Source organism: Camelus ferus, chromosome 4 (genome assembly GCF_009834535.1).
Source record: "Camelus ferus isolate YT-003-E chromosome 4, BCGSAC_Cfer_1.0, whole genome shotgun sequence".
Classification (NCBI taxonomy): Eukaryota; Metazoa; Chordata; class Mammalia; order Artiodactyla; family Camelidae; genus Camelus; species Camelus ferus.
The window spans coordinates 36,986,229-37,009,140 of record NC_045699.1 but is presented as its reverse complement, the minus strand read 5'-3'; the positions used below and the strand labels follow the sequence as shown (position 1 = coordinate 37,009,140).

General features: G+C 40.0%; 1 long non-coding RNA gene across 1 annotated transcript in view; it reads right to left on the bottom strand.

Moving 5' to 3' along the window:
* LOC116663155 overlaps window positions 1-22,912 on the bottom strand; it is a 31,228-nt gene that overhangs the window by 7,722 nt on the left and 594 nt on the right. The window contains exon 2 of the long non-coding RNA XR_004319271.1: window positions 18,542-18,745. This is a non-coding gene — a long non-coding RNA (uncharacterized LOC116663155). The remainder of the gene's footprint in view (window positions 1-18,541; window positions 18,746-22,912) is intronic.

The following is a 22,912-nucleotide window of genomic DNA, read 5'->3' as shown; positions in this document are numbered from 1 at the left end:
GATTCTTATAATATCTCATGAGGTGAGCTGAGAAGGAATTGTTATCCCATTGGATATATAAGAAATCTTAACTTTTAAGAGATTTACTGACTTGTTCAAGTTCAGACAGGTAAGATGCGATGATACAAAGATCATGCTAAAATCTCCTAAGTTTATTACTCCAGGCTCCTACACAGCCCCCTCACATCAGTAACCATTCTTTTATCTCATTGTACTTTTAAAGTCAGAGCCTGCCAGAGAAGCAGCTTATAGCAAAGAACAGTAGTTCACTGTTGGGGAAAGGGTGGAAAGGAGGAAGGTGGTGCCTATGCACAGAGAACAAAGATATTCCTCCTTCATTTTGGCCATGAATGTCAAAGGAGAGCTACATTGGTTTAGTTTTGCATAAGGAAGAGATACAGGGATGAGATACAGCGTTCAGTGCCACTGGAATGACAACCCCATAACATCTCTCCCAAAGGGATGCTTGTTTTCCCTCAAAAGGCTGACCTCCTAATTCTTCTTTGTTCTCTTACCATTTCTAATACTAAGCAGAGTCTAGGGCAGTGTAGGTGGGGACAGCATAAGAATGGAAGGAGCAGGTTGGACAGCACCATCTCTCCATCCCACAGACAGCTCTCTCTTGGGGGCCTGTGAATCTGACTGCAAATCCCTTCATATCAAAAAAAAAAAAAAAAAAAAAAAAAAAAGGACAAAAGCTTCAAAAGAAAGTCTGAATGGTGATGGAGGTGGGACACTACACACATTTCTGGACCTTTCATCCAAAAAAGTATTGGAAGCAAAATGGTCATTATTAAAGAGCTGAAGAACCTCCCCCAAACAGGATTTACAGAATGAAGCATTCTGAAAGATAAAATCTCTGAATCTTGCCAATCCCAGGCTGGTTCATGTAACTGAAACTGAGAGGTCTGTCATAGCCTTTCTTGGGCTAGCGTAGATGAAAATGTTTAGCTTCAACCTGCCCTTGGGATAATTGCATGTTCCAAAAAACATCAAACAAAAAGGCAGACTCGACTTTATTGGCATGATGTGCTGTTAGGTTGTCAAGAATCCTGTGATCTCAAACTGCAAGAATAGGCAGAAAATGACTGTGCAGGGGATATTAAAGGATCGCAGGATATTCTCTCCATTGTTGCATTATCACTTTTTTTTTTCTCCAATCATTTTGAGTTACATTCTGGAGGGGGAAAACTGGGTACAGTTTTCCCATAAGACAGATGGTGTAATTTAAAGAAAGAAAGTGGTTTTGCTGGGCTTATAAAAGTCCCATCTGATCGTCTCCTGGTTTATAAGGTGTTTTAGAAGCAAAGAAATGTAGGCAGCTATGACATGATTATACCCAGCAGGTAAAAAGGAAGCACAGAAATTCTGTAAGTCACCCACATTTCAGTTAACTTTCCAGGGCTTTTTTGGATTGTAACAGATTGCCACTGATTTGAGGAGGACGTCAGGATAAAATGACTGCAAAATCAATCTCCTCCCTCTAGAAACAGACAAAGTCCTTCTACACCTGCCATAGATAGGGTTACAAGTGGGAAAGGATCTAGCTCATATCTGTCATTATGTAGATGAAGATATTAAGGCTCAGAGAGGTTAAGTGGGATGGCTGCTATCACACAGCTAGCCAGTGGCAGCATCCTGACTGAAACCCAGGAATGCTGATTTGTAGACTGGGACATTTCTCAGTACCCTTCTACCCGTCACATTTCTAACATAACATATTTGCATCTTCAGGCTGGAACTTACCTGTGAGTTTCTGGCCACACATTATTGGTCATTGTTTCATTTTGCCAGCTTAGGATGTGTTAGAGGAGCCAGCTTTTCTCTACTCTCACTTCATTTGGTTTGGGAAAGTGGGAACCCATGCATTTCCTCTAACTTTAGAGACTAGCATTAGTCCCAGTCTGGTTAATCAGAGTTCTTATCTTCCTGCACTGGGGGACTGGTGTTGAGTTATATACACTTGGTCCCAGCAAAGCCAACCATAACACTATCTGAGAAAATTGCTGGAACTACAGAGAATGATTACTAAGACATCTAGCATATAGAATACATGAGAGTTAAGGGAACTAAATGGCACACAGCTCTTTTTAAATCTCCCACTGTCCTCTGAAAATGTATTTAGTGGGAGAAGTTCTTTTGATCCTGCATGAGAATGTCAGTAGACTGACGAATTTCTTTCACTCTCAGAGAGTGAAAAGTTCTTTATATTTTCAAGAAGTAATTCAGCATTTAGAATGTCAAGGCCCTCTTGTTAGTCAAAGACCTGCCTTTCCTCGAAGTCATAGCTACTTATCCTCCCCTGACTGGAGCTTGTGCCTGATGAAAACTTACAGATCGGGAAGGAGGGAGAACATGGTCCTTTCTTCTTACTTTTCTCTCTTCCCAACTTATACCTTTATCTCCTTTACCCCCAACTTGCTAGGCAGATTTCTTACTCTCTAGGGTCAAATCCGAGATGGAGGTAGGATGGAGTGACAGGAGAGCAGGGGACAGCATGGCGGCAGGAAAGCATCTCCGAGGCTGGTACCATGGTGTTCTGGCTTTGTGGTCTCTGCTTCTGCCTGTCTCTCGTGGGCATTTTCATGGCTTCTTTAGAGAACTCCAATGCTGGCGTTCTCCTATCACCCATGCCCTCAACCAGACGAACATTTCTTCTTTATGCCTGGAAACTTATTCTTACCAGAGCCATAAAATGTTAGCAAGTCAAGCTTTCTTTCTGAACGAATCGAACACAGCTACCCTGACCACCCTCTCCTGTGTATAGCTCACACACGTTCTGTGATAGGCTAAACTGTGCCTGCACCCCTGTCCCCTGCATTTATATGTCAAAGCCCTAACCCCCAGTATCCCTGAATGTGACTGTATTTGAAGAAAGGGGCTTTAAAGAGGCAATTAAGTTAAAATGAGGCCATTGGGGTGGGCCAATATCACCGGGCTTACAATGAGAGATTAGGGCACAGAGGAAAGACCTCGTGAGGGCACAGCAAGCAGGCAGCCAACTGCAGGCCAAGGAGAGAGGCCTCAGGGGCAACCAAACCTGCCCGCGCCTTGATCGTGGATTTCAGCCTCCAGAACTGTGAGGGAATAAATTCTTGTTGTTTAAGCCACCCAGACTGTAGCATTTTGTTAGGGCAGCCCCAGCAAACTAGCACGTCGTCCAAGGGAAACATACCTACATCACCCTTGCTGTCAGACGTTGGGAGTGCAAGCTGAACATAGCAGCAGTTTTCCTTCATTCCACTTCTAGGGAAGCCCATCAACTTTTCTCTCATCCCCTGGATTCCTCAGGAGAGAGTCAGATAGTACTCGATAGCACGGGAAACTGATTGCAGATGGCACATAGCAAGCTCTCAGAGTGATTATTTTAAAGCTCTCCACTCAGATCTTCTCACAAACAGTTTTCTCCAAAGAAATATTTCTCCTAATTTCTCCTTAATGTTGCATAAGCCAACCCTTTTGCTGATGGTGAGATATTTTCAGCACTGTATAATCCATCTTCGGTTAACTCTGCAAATTCCACACATGGTTTAGTGCCTCCTTTGTAGTGCAACAGATAACTGAACCTCAGTGATTCAGCTGAGACTTTTATTTAACTAGATACGAAATCACATCCCCTATGGCAAGAGCCTGTGCAGTAATGAAGTCAATTCACAAAGAAAAGCAAAACCAGGAGACAGACAAACACAGAGTCATGGTATTATAATTCAGCCCTCCCTGAAAAGGTACTGCCTTTGGATGGTTCAGTTAAATGACCTAACTGCAGGGCTAGCATTCTCATTGTTTGTATCCTCATTTCCAAAGTTTCAGATGAAATAAAACAAATGATTAGAGGCTTATTTTCAAGTGTTTTCTTATTGGTTGGTTCAGGCCCTTCATCCCATCATAAAACTGCCAGTAGCTCTCACAGTAGCCGCAGAGCTGGGTGTGTGGTGTGAGCCTTGAGTCCTCACTACTCACAGGGCCGGGTGGAAATTCTCCTTAGAGCTCAGGAGTCACTCTGGGCGTGGAGGTTTGCCTAAGGAGGGCTGAATGGAGACTGAAGCTGTCTCAAGTAAGGCAAATGGCCAGAGCCAAAGTCTCTTGCAGACTCCCAGATGATTAAGTTTTTTGAATCCTTGTGCTTCACAGTAATCAACTCAGTCTTCATTTCCTGTCAGTATTTTCACTGCATTATCTTTTATATCTAAACTTGAGTCTCTGTTCATATAATCTATTATTCCAAGTGAGGCTTTCAATAAAAATCTCAGTTGGGATTCACTATATTTAGATAAAAATACATTTATTTATGCACACAATTTTGCAAATAATTTCATGGGGTTTATTCACCTTCTGAAATCCATCTGTAGGTGTTGTAACTTAAGAACTGCTCTTTTGTGATTTTGCCTGTACTGGCTTTCATAATATTGACTGAAACCCTGCACAAGGCAGGTTGAGTTTTTGTATTATTTTGTATTTTCAAATCTCAGATGTTATCAAACATTTTATTAAGTGCTTATTATGTACCAGGCTTTGGTTTTGCATGAATTACCTCATTGATTCTTACCACAACATTCTGATGTACATACTATTTTGACCCCCACTTTATGGGTGAGAAAACAGGTTTAGTGCTGTTACTGACCCTGGACTCAAACTTGGATCAGTCTTGTAAGCATTTCCCTCATCCCCCTGAATTAGTCAGGATAGGCCATAATGTGCTGCATTAAGAAATAAAACTCCAGATCTCAAAGGCTTGCACAGTGAAGTCTTCCTATTACTCTCACATAAAGTCTCAGGTGAGTGCCACAGCCTTCCTGCATGTTTTAGCTATGCCATCTGGAACACGTGACCTTCAAGGTAACCCCTTTAAGGGAAGAGGTAGATGGAAGAGGAATGCTAGCTTTCAACTGCCTCAACCCAAAAGTGATGCATTACACATATAAGCTGGCTTATAGAAATTTAAGAAATTGTATTAGCTTTCTAATCCTTGCCACCATCACAGGAAAATGCATTATATTGCAAAGCTATCTCAGAGGAGTACATTTTCCTAAATATTAAATAAGCTTAGCTATTTTTTTCCTGTAAAATATTTCTCAATCTTCCCATCATTATAGCAATGTACACCCCATAACAGACCGATGGAGTTATTATCTAAAGGTGTAGAAGAGGAAAGCTTTTGATAACTCTAGTCTGGAGTTCATCGGGCATTCGTTTCTTCTTCTTGTGGGTACCTGGTTTCTTATGGTGTATGGAATCTGTGATACATCCCAGAGACATCGGTGTGCTTCTGCCACCTCACTGCCAAACATAACATCTAAACCCATGAACAGCCACTCCAACGTCCAGCATCTACACATCAAAATAACGAGATTCTATAAATCCTCCAAAGTAATTTAGGAAAAAGTGAAGAATCTATAACTATCTAACTAGACATTAATTGAAACAAGGCACTGTGAAAAGCCCAAGGGTAATGGAAATGCAGAAACTATATATGGCCCTATCCTTCAGTAAGAAAATGCAAGATGTTGGAAAACTGTCTTTCTTGAATATAAGCAGAAGAGGAAGGCAAGCTGCTACTCAGAAAAAAATCATTTACCCATATTAGTCATGTTAATCAGGACAATTCTATTAGGATATATTAAACTCCTCCCCATTTTTTTTGCTTTTGGCTTTGCCTTCTCAATCATAGTAAATGACAGCTATATTTACTGAGCTATGGGCATGGCTGTGTATGTGTGTAGGTGTAGATGTACGTGTGGATGTATATTCTGTACAACTTCTCATCATTTTGGTGACATTACAATCTTCATTATATAGTGAAAGAAACTAGAGTGGAAGGAGGTTAATTATTTCTTCCAGGTCATAAGCCTAGTAGCTCGTGAAGTTGGCATTCAAACTCTGATTGGGATGAATTCAAAGGGAGTCCCCCTCCACCAGAGTAGAAAAGACTTCCTCCAGAGCTTCTTAAAGTATTACAAATAGGCATGCCTGACTCTGCCCTGTCTAGACCAGCCAATGGGTGTTGGAAGTAAGCAAACAGAATTGGGGTGCGGTCAGGGGAGGATCTCATGGAATCAGAGAGTAGAATGGTAGTTTCCATGGACTGAGGGGTGGGAAAAATGGGAAGATGTTATAAGATGAGTAAGTTCTGGAGATCTAACGTACAGCATGGTGACTATAGTTATTAATACTGTTTGTATGCTGAAAATTTGCTAACAGAGTGTATCTTTAGTGTTCTCACCACATCAAAAAAAAAAAGTAATTACGTGAGGTAATGGACATGTTAACTTGAACGTGGTAATCTTTTCAGAATGTATACATTTATCAAATCATTCCATTGTACATCTTAAATATATACAATTTTTATTTGTCAATTATACCTCAATGAAGCTCAAAAAAATAACAAGGGGACAGGAGGCTTGAGGCTTTTCTGTTCTGTCATCAGAGTCCTGAATAAGCCCCCGGCCAGGTTACCAGGAATGAAACAATGAACCCCTCTGTGCTAACAAGCTTTTACTCCACCAGCTAATTCATTCATTTCTTCATTTGTGGGTTTACTCATTTATTTGTTAACTCAACTTGTTTTCCCTTATTGTTGGCCCTACTTCTGAATGCTCTTGGGTTTACCCCATCCTCAGTCAAACCTCCACACCCAGAGGGACTCCTGAGCTCAAAAGAACCTTCCTGCCCAGCCCTCTGAGTCATGAGGGGTCCAGACCCACCACACCCAGCTCCCCAGCTACCATGACCACTACTTGTTTTATGGCAAGACAATGGCACAAAACCCAACTGGCAATGAAACGCTTAAAAAGAACCTCCTCATCAAGGGAGTGGTTTTAATTCAGTTGAAACTTAGCAGATAAGAAAGTAAGATTAAAAGGTGATTAAAATGCTGAAGGCTCTGAATCAGGGCAGCCCTGAGTTCAAATCCTGGTTCCACCAGTTCTTATTGTGGGACCTTGATCAAGTTCAGTTTAAAGTTGTCACTTATAATGTGGGGATGAAGATGGTACCCAGCCCAGAGGTTGAGAAGGTGAAACAGGATCATGGGAAACACTCAGAACACATGGTGAGGCACACACTGGTCAGGGTCCTAGGTGGGGGCATGATAAAGAAGAGCCCGAGACTTTCCACACTCTTACTCAGCGTGTGCTCTAATGAGGGAGGGGAGAATGAAGAAACAGACAAACGAGCACAGAATATTTTGGCTGGTTGTAAGTGCTGAGAAGAAACATAGCAGGCTAACTGTCTAAGACTGTGGAGCAACTGGGTCACTCTTGAGGGGACACGCGGGGAGAAACATAGGGATTGCTGACACACCTGTGCCTAGTGAGTGCAGCTCCAAACAGATCTCCCCAGGTAGACCCCAAACTGACAGACCCGTTGTGAAGAGGAGAGAAATTCATCATCTTTATCATAAAATAAAGTCACAGTTTGTATCAATTCTTCCTTGCTCTCCTTTTTTCCTGTATGAAGAAGACTTACTCAAATCCCTGAATATATGTGACTGAGCAATTTTGTTTAATGAATTACTGACCAAACTCATCCTTTTATATGAATTTGTTATCCTGCAGAACCCAGAACACTTTGATGATGGAAGGGGCTGGAAGTCTTGCAGGCTTCAGAGTTGTATGCCTGACACTTACAAGTCAGAAGTGGGAGCAAACCTGAGCTGGGAGGTTGGAGGGCCAGCCATTGAAGCCTTACATGGAGAAAGGAACAGCTTCTGACATTCCCAGGTTTGTGATCGGCAGGTCATGAAAGCCAACTTGGACCACTGCCCTAAAGTGGTCCACTCTTTCTGGGAAGGCAAGAAGCCTTTAAAACATTGGGTCCAGGGTGAAAACGGTATTTGGCAACAGTTCCTATGGGTTTCTCATGCCCCTACCACCTGCTTGGTGTCTCCTCGAGAGGTTTCCTGTATAAAGAAAGTGCCTCTTAATCTCCCCCCCTCGCTTCCTTCTTCTGTCTGAGGCACCTGTCAGGGGTGTTCAGCCTTCAAAGACCCTTGAGCGAGTCCTGAGGCCCCAGGAGCCACTAACACTTCCCCACACTGTCTGCTTGGCTCTTATTTCCCCATGGGCTTAATGAGGCCGCCCCAAGCCCACACAACTGCTCATGCCTGTGCCGAGCTCCCCACCCCCTCCCCCACTGCTGTGGTCCCCACACCAATAACCTGCTTAATTTTGGTCAAATTGAAGGTGACAGCTCACCCCATGTGGAACCAGTCTTGCTCTTTCAGGATAATGCCTCTTGCAGCTCAGTTTTGATGTGCTGGCTTCTAAGGGATTATCATTCTTTAGCTCAATGGGATAGAGGCTTGTTTTAAAGTGACAACCCCCTTTCCAGTGCATTGGTTCTGGTTTGTGCAAACTGCCCCACAGGCCCTCCTGGCGGAGCAGGGCAGAGGGTGTTTGTGAGGCAAGGCAAGGCATGAACGGGCCAGCTTCGGGGCTGTGGCGAGCCCCTCCCGCTCCCTCCAGCTCCAGCCAGACATCTTCTGCATCTCTTTACAGAGGGTGCTCCAACAACAGGTTTTTAGTTGGAAAAGGATTATAAAAAAGGTTGAATACTTCTGAACTGGATTGATTCCCCACTACACACACCATTAAACAGGCCCACAAGTTCAGGGCGGTGTGACATGCTCCACAAGACACTGCATCTCAACCTCACAACTCAGATTGGAGCTGTGATTTCAGCTTTGCCCCATCTTCCTTCACTCAGCAGATAATTATTAAAAACATACTCTGTACAGGTGAATCTGAGCACAACAGGACGTCTTCCACAAACAAGACAGAGTAATATAGATCTGCTCTCTTCTGTGTGAATGTCTTAATGTTGGTTTCCAGGGACTGGGTTCTAGGCCCTCAAAGTCTCTTTTGAAAAAAAGTTTCTCTCAGGAAGCTGTGTGGCTGTCGTGGCTGGCTAGGCATCCCAGGGTCCCTGAGGGACACTCCACTGTTGGGCTGTGAAAAACCCTCAGGGGCATCAAAAGCAACCAGGTGGCATCACTGAGTACGTGCAGCATGGAACAGGTGCTTCTTACATGCACCAGGAGATCATGATGTTTTTAAATTTCCCATTTCTTGCAAAGAAGGATAGGTCTCCTAGGAGAGATAATAAACTGGGTCTCATACCACAACAAAAGTATAAAGGAAGAGAAGAGAAAAGAAAAGGAGGAAAGATTAAAAGGGAAATGACTTGGGGGAACTCTTGCAGTGAAGCTTGTAATCATGGTATATGACCCTCTGAGCACAGGGTTGAACTCCAGTCTCCTGGTAGGAGAACAGCAATCCTTCTCCCTTGAGAGTTCCCCAGGTTTGAACACAAAACTCAGTGTAGCCCAAATAAAGTCCATCCCGAGGTACGGTTCAGTGAGCCAATAAGCTTCCTTTTAAGTTGTAGCTCTGACCCTAGGAGTTAAAAAGTAACCTAATTCTCATTCTTTCTCTCTTACACGCAGCCCCCTCCCCAAGACACACTCACATCTACACTCACAATCAAATAGGAAATATTCCCATACTATATTAATGGAAAGACAGGCTGCAAAACTCTCACACTATTTCCTCGCCCCTGCACTGCCATATGTTTGATACATACCACTTTTCAATGTTTTGGCAGCTTCATCTATGCATAAAAAAAGAGAGACAGGGGCAGAAGGTGACAGTAATCATCACAATTCGCTTTTTCTTGTCACATGTCCTAAAAAAGAAACAAATTATTCTGGGATAATTCCATACTGTGAAGACTGGCCCAGAAACAAAAGCAAAAGGCCTCAGTGCTTCTCCCCGTCCATGTAGCTACAAGAACAAGGGGAAGAACCCTTCTTTTGAGGAAACTTTAAAGTCATCTCACTACTTTGGAATATATCAAAAATATCTTAAAAGATCTCTCTTTGATTTCCTTGTTTTGTTTTGTTTCCTTCCTGTGCTCTCAGGGAATATGGATGAAGGAAATGACAGAAGTGAAAAGGACAAGACAGAGAATTGTTTCTTTTCTTGAGTTTTTTGCCACTGAAATAAAAATATGATAATAATAGTTACTATTTACTAAAATTCTGCCAAGTACATCATGGTTTCATTCAATCCTTGCAGCTCACGCAGGGACGTTATCATCTCCACCTTACAGATGAAGACCGACTGAGGAAGTGAGGATGGGAATTAGCACAAAGTCGCAGGGTGTCCTAGCTGCTGGTGAACCACTGTCCTGAACAAGGCACTTCGCATCGCTTATCTTGTGAAAGCTTCACAGCATCCATAGAATAAGTGCATGATTTCCAATATTTTTATAGCTGGTCAAAGTCGCAGGCTAAGTGCAAACTCAGGGAGATTCCGGGCAGAATGCAAACCCAGGTCTTCCTAACTCCAAAACGTGTGCTCTGACTACTGCACCACAAACATTCTCATACTTCGTCAGAACAAATGTCCTGAGCTTTAGTTCAAAATGTATGGTCACCGTGCATAGCCCACAAGGAGAGATTTAGCCTTTCACTATGGAGTTTCTGAAAAGTGTTTTTAAAACCTTCTTCAACAAGCATTTACTGAGGCTTCTTCTGGGCCAGGCCTTAGACGGTTCACTGCAGGCAGGGCTGTGGTAGAGGTGATCCAGAACCTGAGCCCAAGGAACTTACGGTCTAGGGGAGTTAGGGATTGGAGGTAGGAGTGGCAGGAAAGAAGAAAGAGCGAGTAAATCAGAGAACAACACAAAGTCACTCACTTACACAATACACACTCAGTAAGGCAGAGGCCCACTAAGCCTCAGAGCAGAGTTTCTCAACCATGGCATTACTGACATTTGGGGCTAGATAAGTCTTTGTTGTAGGGACAGCCCTGTGTACTGGGGATGTTTAATACCATCTCTGAATTCTACCTACAAAATGCCAGGAGCACTCTCCTTCCTCAATTGTGACAACCAACAGTGCCTCCAGACCCTGGGAGTGGGAAGCAAGGCAGCCCCTAGCTGAGAACCAATGTCCTAGAAGTAGACCATGGCAGAGATAAGCAAGGCAACAGATAAAGTTTAAGGGTGTTAATAATGGTAGCTGATCTTTAAATATGGGCTTATTCCATGCCCCGTACTTTAGAAACCTGATCTCATTCCATTCTCACAATCACATTGTGATGGTTACAAATTGTGATGACGCCCATTTCACAGGCCAGGACTGAGGCACAAAGAAGCTTAAGTAGCTGACCCAAAACTACACAACAGTAATGGACAGAGCTGGGATTTGAACCCTGGCCTGTCATGTTAATCAATGCACTGAGATAAACAACATTTTAGAAGTCTTACTGGGCTCACTCATTTTCTTTACAGGCTCACAGACTAAATATAAAACTATCAACATAAGAGAATGAATATTTATAAGCTTATATGCAGTGTAATCTTTTCGAGGAGAGTCTATCTTATCCATCCTGGGACTGATTAATCTAATTCAGTCATGGGAATCATGCCCATATAACTAGGGAAAAGCATTCTTAATTCTGAAGAATAGGGTAAGTTTCATATCTTGGCATATCTTTTTGCCAGTCCAACCTCTAATTCTGTGGAGACAAAAAAAAATCCCTGAAGATAATAAAATGCTATTGACTGAGACTAAATACATCCAGTTATTTTTATTGGAATGACTTAACAACAGGCAAAAAAGCTGACCTGGAAGTCTCTTCTTTAAACAAATACCTGCAAGGGCTCTTCATTCAGGGTTACTAGAAAGTTTTCATTTGCATTGCCAAATCTATCATTCAAGCAATGCAAGTAAATTTTCATTAGTTGTATTTTCTAGGTATTTCTCAGAAAATTCTAAGTGGAACATCTCCTTTATAGAAAAGGTTTTTAAATAGTCCATTTGCTGGGCTTAGATAGTTAGGAGAGAACAGTGTTCATTTTATATTCATTCTTTAACTCCAGTAGGCTATTAGGAATGGCTCCTTGTTATTCTATATTTTTTTTACTGTATCTACAGTCTATTAGTGCCCTATCCCAGATCTGGTAAGTACAGGAACATCAACATAGGAATGTCACTGAAGCTTTATTAAATCAATGGATTTCACCGACATTCTTGTCTTTGAAATCAGGACCTGGGGGAGAAAAGCCACCAGCAGCTTTCTGACTCAGGGCGGCCAGCTCACTAATTCATAATTAGCCTACTACATGTGAGGGGTCAGGGGGGACCAGGACGGTATGTCAGACCTCTGACAGCCAAGTCTACACCAGTGGACGCAGCAATACTAGATGCATGTCAGGTGGTGTCTTGGGGCTTTCAATGACTTGATTTAAAAGTAGGACATTGTTCATACTAGCCTGGCTCAACTTTGCCTCTGTGCCATTTCACTGGAGAGAAAAAGAACCAGATCTGCTAGTTCACATAATAAAACTCCCCCGAGAAGCAGGGAGTTTGGCCAACTTAAAATGCAAGGCAAGATATTTTCATGCACTTCTAAACTACACTAGGAACAAATGTTGGGAAACATTGTGCTGGTAACAAATTTATGATTTCTACCTTTAATTTATAGAAAGCAACTATAAAATAAAGAATCAATCTGAATGGAAGAGAACTATGTACATTTCACAGATTTCCACAACTAAGGATTTCCACAAATTCTGAGAGGACTTCCTCCATTCGCCACATACACGTTTACCCATGTTAAAATAATAAGCCCAGTGCTCAAGTATATATATTAAATGGTTAAATCTTTCCTCATTCAAACACTTAATAGCTGAGCAAACTTCCTCTTCCCCTCTAACTCCTAGTCATCTTTTTAGGTCTATCCTTAAATGCCAGTTAAAAATTTTCTTCCCTAACCTCCTAATTGTAAGTAAGTTTCCATGTCACACTCTATCTTAAAAGCTGCATATTTTATTCATAGCATCTACAGTAATTTATAACTTTATGCATGTGTATTTATTTGTTTAATGGCTCTTTTCCCATTTAAGGCCTTACCCTCCCCTGCATCTCAAGTCCCCTGCACCAGAGTGGAGACTCGGTGCATATTCAATGAATGAATAATGAATAAATGAGAAGCAGAGATGAGGGTGACTGTGGATTCCCTAAGAGAAGCAAAGAGCAGCCCCTGCTCCTGGTTGGCCTTGGCTATATTTTGTTTTTCCTCCAAAGACGTCTGTGATAGTCCTTCTTGTATATTTATAATAGTATTCTTTTTTCTTGAGCCAGCTTGCAGCAGAAGTACCCTGAGTCACAGCCAGAGAGCGGGGCACATTGACATAGCAGTGAAAGAGAATATGATAATAACAAGGTAACGTTCCAAAAGGGAACTTCAGAGGGAAGAAGTAGTCCCCTTGGTATTGTTTATCTTTGCTTCATCCAATCTGAAACTGAAACTCTCAACCAAATTTACTTCCTAAATTTAACCCTTTAATAAACTGGCCTCTAACTCCACCTGGTGGAGAGATAGAAGCCCGTGGAGGTAAACCAACCCAAATGTGAATTAAAAGGCGCCACACCTACCTGATTTCCCAAAAAGAAAAAACATGTACTCAGAAAGTGAAATACTTGCCCCCCTGGGATGTGTTCCACCCACTCAAAGTCCCTGAAAATAAACAGGCTGCAACAATCATTTGCCTGTTGCTCTTGGTTCCCACTGCTGCCCTCCTACGTTCTGCCATGTATTTTAAGAGTCCAGGGACCTGCGTATTCCATTTCCCAGTTACCTGCCAGCTAGCTTCTGGTTTAGTGTCTACTAATGGGAAGTAGTGACAGAAGTTTGGAAGGCAGGGATGGGGAAAAGTGATTTGCTTCCTGTTCTAGATTCTGTTGGCATTTCCAGCAGCAACAGAGCCAGCACTCCATCCGCATCTTTCAGCACTTTGGCACCTGCAGCAAAAAGCCTCATCACGTGATGAATATCAGCCTCTCAGGTCCCAGCACCTGTTCTAGGTGTTGCTTCATTTGTGGTTTCAACAGTGGCAGGGGCAGGCCCTTCTCCATGATCCCGGGGTCTGGTGAACCCATTGCCTTCATTTATTCCTTCAAAGGGGTTGCTGTTTCCAGAAGTTACTTAGCATAGAGTTACCTGAGTGTAACCCATTCAAAGAGGCTAAATTAATCTGTTTTCCAATCCCCACCACCCAGATGTCTCCAGAATCTGATTTTTGGTTTTTAACACTACTGTGAGCTGACGGGGAACAGCATTCCTGGGAGAGCAGCTCTTTCCAAGTCGCAGAGAGGGAAGACCAAAGTCTAGGTACATCTGGATCATACTGTTTTCACAAAACAGCTACTCCTTAAAATGAATTTGAATTTTTTAAAAAGTGCTTCTCAAAATTTCGAAACTTAAAACAAAGTTTTGTTCCTCCCACACTGCTTCATTCATTTCATTCTAGAAATTGCCACCCCAATGTCTCTACTAGCAATAGCAAAACACTTACAAAAACATATGTAAGTTTCAGTGATGCCAAAAAGTTCTCATAATGAAAGGGCAATGAAGTAGTATCATTGTCCATTTTAAAGTGTACATTATTTCTAGAATTTCAAATATATAAAATTTCACAAAATTCATGGACTTCAGTTCTCATAACCTAACAGAGGAGAGTCATTACTAGAAAGGACATATCCTAAGTAAATGGCTTAGGTTTGTTTGTTTTCTTTTTTCCACATCACTTTGAACTGCTTGGGTTCTTCAACCCAATTCAGAATCAGCTTATCAAGAATATATACCCTGGACTTTGGTAAGCCTGAGAGAGTATTCTTTTACTTTGGGGTTTGGAAAGATTATTTCCACCTTTAAAAAGGTATAAAAGTCAGCATTTTGTAAAATTGCTGCAATCTTGGAACAGTGAAGAAGAAAAGCAAAGCCAAGAATATAAATACAAAATGAAATCATTAATAATGTAGTTACATGTTTTCATCCTTACCTTTACAACTATTTTAATTTTACGGTAATATTTGTAATGGTGTGATATTTTATGTGTGGGTTTTCTACTCTTAAGATTGTTTCAAGCCTTTAAGAGAATTTCATATTTCATGTTTTGATCCCATTAAATATGTAGAAAAGTAAAATTAAATAAATCCATAATCATTTAAATATTTTAGATATTTTCAATGGAACTCTGTTAAATATTGATAGATTAGCCCTGTAAGTAGTACTAAAATATTTAGAGAGATTGTGGGTATTTAATGTTTAAGTGAATGTTTATAACACAAAGGTTTTAAGTTTAATGAATTAGACATTAAACGAAGTGTAAGGAGAAGGCTGTTTTTTCTGTTGTGAAGCTAAAGTCTCTAGGACCATCTCTGGCTCTCTATAAAATGTCACACACTGATAGAAGGGTGTATTATTTGGGGTTAGGGAAGGATAAGTCAACACGTTAGTCTCTTCCAGCACCAACACCATCGATTCTTAATTATCAGAGACCAGGAGCCTAGCAGGCCTGGGGCTTCAGCTGCATTTGACTTTTTATAGAGCCAAGTCTTTTAGATGTTATACTTTTTTATTTTACCTGTGACTGTTCTATAGGTAAAGCAGATGGGGCTTTGCCATCATGATTATCTACTGCCATCTTGACTGAAAATCTCTCTTTTTGAACTTTTAAAATTGACCTGGAAGTATTTATTTTTTTAAATATCTGTCTCTCCTACTTAATCACAAACTCCTTTAAGCATTGGTCTCCTTTGTATAGACAGACTCTGACACAGTAAAGTGTTCAATAACTATTGTGAATGAATTATCGAGAGGGTAACATTTTGTGAATACTGGAAACGCTGGAAAGGGAGGGCAGAAACTACAGCTCAGGTATTATTGATGGGAAAGTAAATTGTTGCAACTCTTTGGAACTGAAGTTAGCAACCTCTTATAAACATGTAAACATGGTCATAAGCTTTGACTGCCCTGATAGGGATCTGGCCTAACGAGATAATGAGAAAGATGCAAAACAACGACAAAATTGCAAACAACTTGCATGTCTACTTCTGTGGAATTGGTTAAGTAAATTACAGTTTATTCATTAGATGGAAAATTAACTCTCCTGCTAAAAATATTTTTATATATGATCTAGCAATACGAAAAAAATATTGATGGCATAAGCTTATTTTAAAGGCAGCATTTGGAACAATTAAGACACTATGAAACACATGGATTAAAAACTGGAGGAAGATAACCAAAATTCTAACAGTGTTAATTCCATTCCCTTCTTATTTCTCAAATTATGTAAAAACATGGTTTTGTAAATTGTCCTTAAAAAATCAGCATTAGATACATTTTAAAAAATTTTATTCCCTCTAACTACATATGCAGTTGTAGGAATCAAACAATATACATTTTGGAAAATGTGACGTTTAGTCCAGGAACAAATTCTAGTTTCAGCTTTTTAGGTCATAGGAAGCATGAATTTCAGGGACCCCACTTATTTTTTACAAGTTTTATACACATGGTTAAATGTAAGTTGATATTACAACAGTCTTTGAAAAAATAAAAAGAAAGGGGAAAGAAATGCTGAGTTGAAATTACAATGAAATGAGGCTCAGAGAGACTTAAAAACATTATGAAGCATCCCAACCAATGACCACCACAACATGAGAGCCATGCCATCCTGGACGGTCCAGCCTAGCCCAGCTACCGATCTTTCAAATCACAACTACACCTGAAACTAAGCATCACCATGTATTACAGTCATCATCACTACCATCATCATCATTGTCATCAACATCAAGCAAACATTTATTAAACACATACTAAGTAATGGATATGTGTCTAAGTATTATATATTTTATTTCATTTCATTTCTCTTTCACAATCTTATGAGGTCTCTAACTTACAAGCAAGAAAATTCCATAGTGCCTTTTCATTCCTTCTTTTTGACCTGTATTAAAAATCTCAAGGTGAATTCCAAATAGTTGCAGTCTTGGGTCTTTTGGTTGGTTCTTTTCTTGAAATATAGTCAATCTTCTGCTTGTGCATGGAATGCATGCTTGTAAAATGTGTTAACACTGTTACATACATATGTTGTAAGGAATGTTCTACTCTGAGAAAAATAAAATATTACAAAAATCTTCAGTCAGGGTGTGTACATTTGGTATCATTCCCTGCAATGGACCCCCATGGTGGCATGTCTTAGTGTGTCCCCCACATGAGAGTCCAAGAGAGTCTCTGACTGGCTGAGCTCAGGTCACATGCCCATGCTTTGGCTTCATAAGAGGAGAGACAAAGAAGAGGTGGCCCCTTTGGCTTCTATAGGGGAAAAAGTACTTCCCATTGAATGCACAGATTCCCAATGGTACTGCGATGGTTAATTTTATGTGTCAATTTGACTGGGCCATGGGTATTCTGGGTGTGTCCATGGGTATTCTGAGGATGTTTCTGAATGAGATAAATATTTAAATTGTAGACTTAGTAAAGCAGACTGTTCTTCCTAATGTGAGTTGGCCTCATCTAATCAATTGGAGGCCTGAAATCAAGAAAAAGGCCGACCCTCCCACAAGTAATGGAAACTATTCCTGCCTGACTGCCTTGAGGCTGGGACATCAGTTTTTCCTGCCTTCAGACCAGACTGGCTCTTCCTCAGACTCCAGCCTGTCAACTGGAGATCTTGGGGCTTATCAGCCTCCATAATCGTGTGAGCCAATTCCTCATGGTAAGTCAATAACTGAACATGCATATATAGATACAGATACACACACATATACATCTTATTGGTTCTGTTCTGCTTCTCTGGAGAACCCTGGTAAATACAGGCAGGGCACTTAGAACCAAGACATCCAAAAAGTGACAAATTCCCCCTATAATAAAACTTCTGAACATGTTCTTAAATTTGTTCTTGTCCTTTCCGATTACACACCTCACTGAAGAGCAATAAATAAATTAGGATTTACCATTTAAGTAAAGAACTTTAAAGAACTCCATTTTTATCTCAACTGTCATGTTACTGGTTCCAATTTTCTAATTTGTAATTTTAATAAAATAGGATTAAAATACCGTAGTTTGCATTGAATGGTTTGATGCTCATTGTACCGGTATTGTCTAGCTCAGATTAAAATGCTGGGTTGCAGGCAGCACGACAAACTGATGGCTTGCAACGCTCATGTTTCAAACGTATGAAATTCTACTATGAACTTGCTAAGGTCAAGACTTCTGATGTCCATGTCCTTTCCTATGAGGGAGTTCATTAACTCCTCCTTTTCCCGCTATAAACTGAGGCTGGTTGAAACTGCTATGGTGGGTGTGCAGGGGCTTGGAGGGAGACTTTCTAATTCTGCTCCTTTACCTGTAAGGCCTTCATCATACAAATGAAAACAGAAATGGGCATAATAAAGAGCATTAGGATTGAAGCCACAGTTGAGTATTTTGACAATCACCTGTTAATTGGGGTGGTCCAGGCCATGAGGAGGGCAGGCGTGAACAGTTGACAGATTTGAAGCAAGATTTGCTCATTAGAGGAAATTTGTCTCAAATCATACAACCTGTCATTTCAACAGCACAACAAAATGGAATATAGCATTTAAACAGAAAGAACTGATTAATATATGAAAGCAATTATTCCAGTGAGAATAGTTCATTTTAATAAAGGTTAAAAAAAAAAAAAGAATCAAACCACTGCTCATCAAATTACTTACCTCTCAGCACAGGCAACAGGAATTCAGTATAGCTCAATGTAGAAAAATTTCTCTCTCAAGCAAGTGGGAATCCTGCCTCTTCTTCATTTCTGACTCTGTATTTATTAAGGGGATCTATTTATCACTGCAGTGATGAAGTCCGGAAATGGAAATGCCAAACTTTCATTTCAGGAGAGTATAATCTTTCTCTCTCACGCCAAACTCCTGGGGGGAAAAAAATTAAAGGATATTCAGCCATGCTGAAAAACAAAAAGAACTATAATAGATATGAAATTGTGAAAAATCCTGGAAGGACAAAAGGCCAACAATTTGGATTTATAAGGAAGCTAATAGCACAAGAGAAGTACGGGAAAGTTATAGCAGAAATGGTGGAAACAGCACCCAAGGTAATTCTACTGGTATTTCAAGGTGTAAATTTCCCATATGTCTTGAAAATTTTATGTCTTCCAGAGTTTCAAAAAAAAAAAAAAATCAGTTGAGAAATCAAGGAAAAGGGAAAAACTAATTTTTCTATGAGGTTAAAAATCAACACGGAGGCGTTACTGGTTCTAGGAGTTCAGTGGTATCTAGTTGAAAGCAAGATGTTTGTAGCTGAAAGTTAAGACCAACATTTCTGGGAACCTGGAGGAGCACGGAGGAGACAGGCAGGAGTGATCCCATCACTCAGTCTTGCTGTGGTTGTCGTTATAAGTGGGTGTGCGTGGCCCTGTCTGCTGCTAACAGTGATTTACTCTTGCAAATAATATGAATGTCAATTACTTTATCCTCATAGTATACTTTAAACAAATTCTATAAATAGTATGCCGAGAGCTAATACATTTGAAAAGCAAAATGTTCTTAAATTCGCAACTTCAACTAACAATTCTGTGCAATACTGTGAACCTTGCTAGCAGATTCTAATGTTATGTTACTCAGTATTTTCTAGTGTTTTCCAGTGTCTGAATATTTGCTCTAAGCTACAGTTCTTTGTAAATACCTTAAGAGAGAAAATACAAGAACTGTGAATGTTATTGAGGAATACACCATTGGGAAATCAGAAACTGATCTAAAGTCTGGATGAGCAAAAGCAATATTGATGTCAACAAAAATACCAAAATTGCTTAAAAAGGAAATAAGCTTACAGGAAGCAATATGTATTCTAACACCCAACTTGAAGATAGTTTTGGATGAGTGAACAAATGTTAATGTGGAATGAGAGCACTTTTTGTCATGAAACAAAGACCATCAGATAGGGCAACTAATGCTTTGTGTGTCTTAAATTTCAAAAATTTAAACTTTTAAACATTAAACATATATGGTATAATATTTACATTTTAAAATAAGTTTTATTTGACATTTGTCTTGTCTTTACATTCTCTTCTTTCAATGTTTTCTATTATAAAGTGTTAGTATCAGAGATCATTCTATTATTAAAATATATAATTTTGCTCCAATATATTAGTTTATAATAATGATAAAAAAAAAAAACCTCTGAACTTTGAATAAAACCCTATGAAAGAAAAGGACTTTTCTTTATTATTATGGTCACACATTACTAATTTAAAATATGCAAATAAAAAAATTTTATAAGTACATCATTACATTATTTCAAGAATTCCAGAGAATTCCTGGGAATTCTGATTCTTCGTTCTTGAATCCAAAAGATTAATACTTTGGGTGAATTTGGAAACCCTATAATAATCTAGACCCAGAAATGGTGAAAGCCAGGAGCGGATAGGTCACAGGAGAAAAGGCCGGCAGGTCACTCACAAGGCCCCCACCCACTCCAAGTAGCGGTGCCTGAAGCGGCCCACGGCCACCAGGTGGCAGCAGCGAGCACAAGCACAGGTCTGAGGTGGGACGAGGCCAAAGGGAACATAAAGGAGCCTTCACTCAGAAGCCTCTTAGGCTTAGTTTCCTTTTAAACTATTAAGATATCGAAACTGTCAACTGCCTTAATTTACCTATTCTGAGTATTTATCTTTTCACTTGACCTTGATTGTTTACCAAGAAAATGTAAGTATGGTGGTCTCTTGTGTTCAAAGCCGGAAGCATGCCCTCACTAGAACAGTGTCTGGCACATTATTGGCCCTTAATAAATAGATGTTAAAAAAAATTAATGAGTGACACAGTTCAGAGGAGCAGAGAACGCTTCTACTTGGGAGTGGCCACTTTTCTATATGTGAAAGAATTTCCCCTAAAGAAAATGTTGTAATTGAAGATTAGATTCTCTGCCACAACCCTAATAAACCTTTTATAAAATAACCTAACCTTTTATACAATAACTACACACAGTTTTTATTTTTTTAATCTTCAGCCAACTGGAGAGTGAAGAATCAGCTTTAATAGGAAACTTAAAATTTCTTTAAGGATACTGTAAGGATTGTCTCAGCAGAAGTTAATAGGCGACTCAGAAGTACTCATTAGATATAAGAAAAACAGATTAAACAGTCTTCTGTTTACCTGCTCATCTACATATAAAACCATATATATATATACTATACTGCATATATAATTGGGATCCAGATATTCAAAATCTGTGTATGTTTGTGTGCTGCTCATCAGAATATTTACCAGGATTAGAAGTGTATTTCAAAGTCAAGGCCTGTATTAGCACTGCTAGACACCAACTAATTCTTAAACTTTCTTTATGCTAAGTAAAGAAATATTAACGACTTAGCTAGGTATTTAAAACAAAAATTAAACAGTCATCTTGAAAACTGTGAGCTATGTCACAGTTGGAATCCCAGGAATGTTACTTCAACAAGATGTCACTTCAACTTCAACCCATAGCAAATGTCTGCCATAAAGATTCCTAGCACATGTGGAGTCCACGTGTCAGACCCTGCATGGGACACTTCACAGACTTTAACTCAGTGACAGCTCACTAAGCCTCATGGGGGAAGTACTCTTATTCTCCAGGATTTACTGGGGAGGACACAGGAGAAGTGACCGAGAAATGAAGCAGCAAACAAACCACATTTCAGTTCAGGGCACTGGTGTGTGGACTGATGTATTAGAAGAGAGGTTCATGGAGACTCCAAGGGAAATGGAGGAAATAAATTTGTAAACTTTGAAAAGACTAAGTTCTAAGCTGGAGAGGCATTTTTAGATACTTCCTGCCTATTAGGATTGGATTAACCATTCGTTTTCCTTTACCAAAACGAAAACATATTTCTTGTCTCGGAGAATCCTGTTTTGTTGAGGGTTTGTTTGTTTTTTTTTAATTTAAACTTGAATTGTAAGCTATAGGGTCAGTGGTATCTGCATTCTTTTTGTTCCTTTTACCTCTGCCTTGAGCACATATTATGGTAAAAACAGTAATTAAATAAATTGACTATATAAAATTAAAAAATAAAATTTTAAATTAGACTGATACTCTTTATTCTAGGTTTTAGGGGAGTTTGTTCATTGTCTGACTTTACAGTTAGTGATACAGTTCTTAACAAAATCAAGCCACACAGACAATCTCAGCAGGAAGAGGTAACCTAAAATGTCACAGGATAAGAGTTTCATTATTGCACAAATCAGTGTTCTTATGTAAAACGTTTTTTAAAAGTTTGAGCTCCCCCTTGTGGTAGTACATGAGAGCTGACACCCCCAAATCCCAGGTTCTTGGTGCAGGAACAGTAGGTAATATCTTAATAAGCCAGGAGAGAAAATGCATTTTTTTTTCAAAGCAGAAAAAGACCAAGAAAACCCTGACAAATGACTTCAGAATGTACAAAAGAGGGCTGTTTATTTGAAGGACTTATAATATCAGAAATATCAGAGTGCACACTGATGGGTTTCGGACAGCATCCTGACGACAGATGGAGTGTGTGTTTGTGCGTAAATTAATTTGTGCTCATTAATAACATATAAAATATTTTGGTATGTGCATAAAAGTCCGGGTTTCCAGCATCTCTTTAAAAATCAGAAGATCTGGGAGCCTGGGGTCTGCAATAGTTAGCTAGTGCTGAGCAGTGCACGCTCCCTAAATATAGGCCAGAACTCTTCATTCTGGTCCCACAAGACAACTTAACTTACTGTGTTGCTCTGGTGGCCGCTAGTCGGCCTCTAGGTTTGCAATCCCTGTTAAAGCAGGAAGCTTAGAGTGAAAACTCACCATGTCATTGACAGAGCAAAAATCATGAAATAAAAGATCCTTCAGCGTCCCATCTTTGTCACCTCCTGGCTGGTTCACCTTGGCCAAAAGCGTTCTGTACCTTTTAGCCTCTACATTTTCATCATTTCTTACACCCATCCAATCATGCTGGGCTTTTATTTTTGCTAAACAGAGTGGTTTGTAGAGCAGGTGGGGATTATACTCTACAACATTATTTAAGTGATGTTTGTTTCTCTAAAACAGGCAAATCATGGTCAAGCTCCCAACTATCTAATTCATCGTAA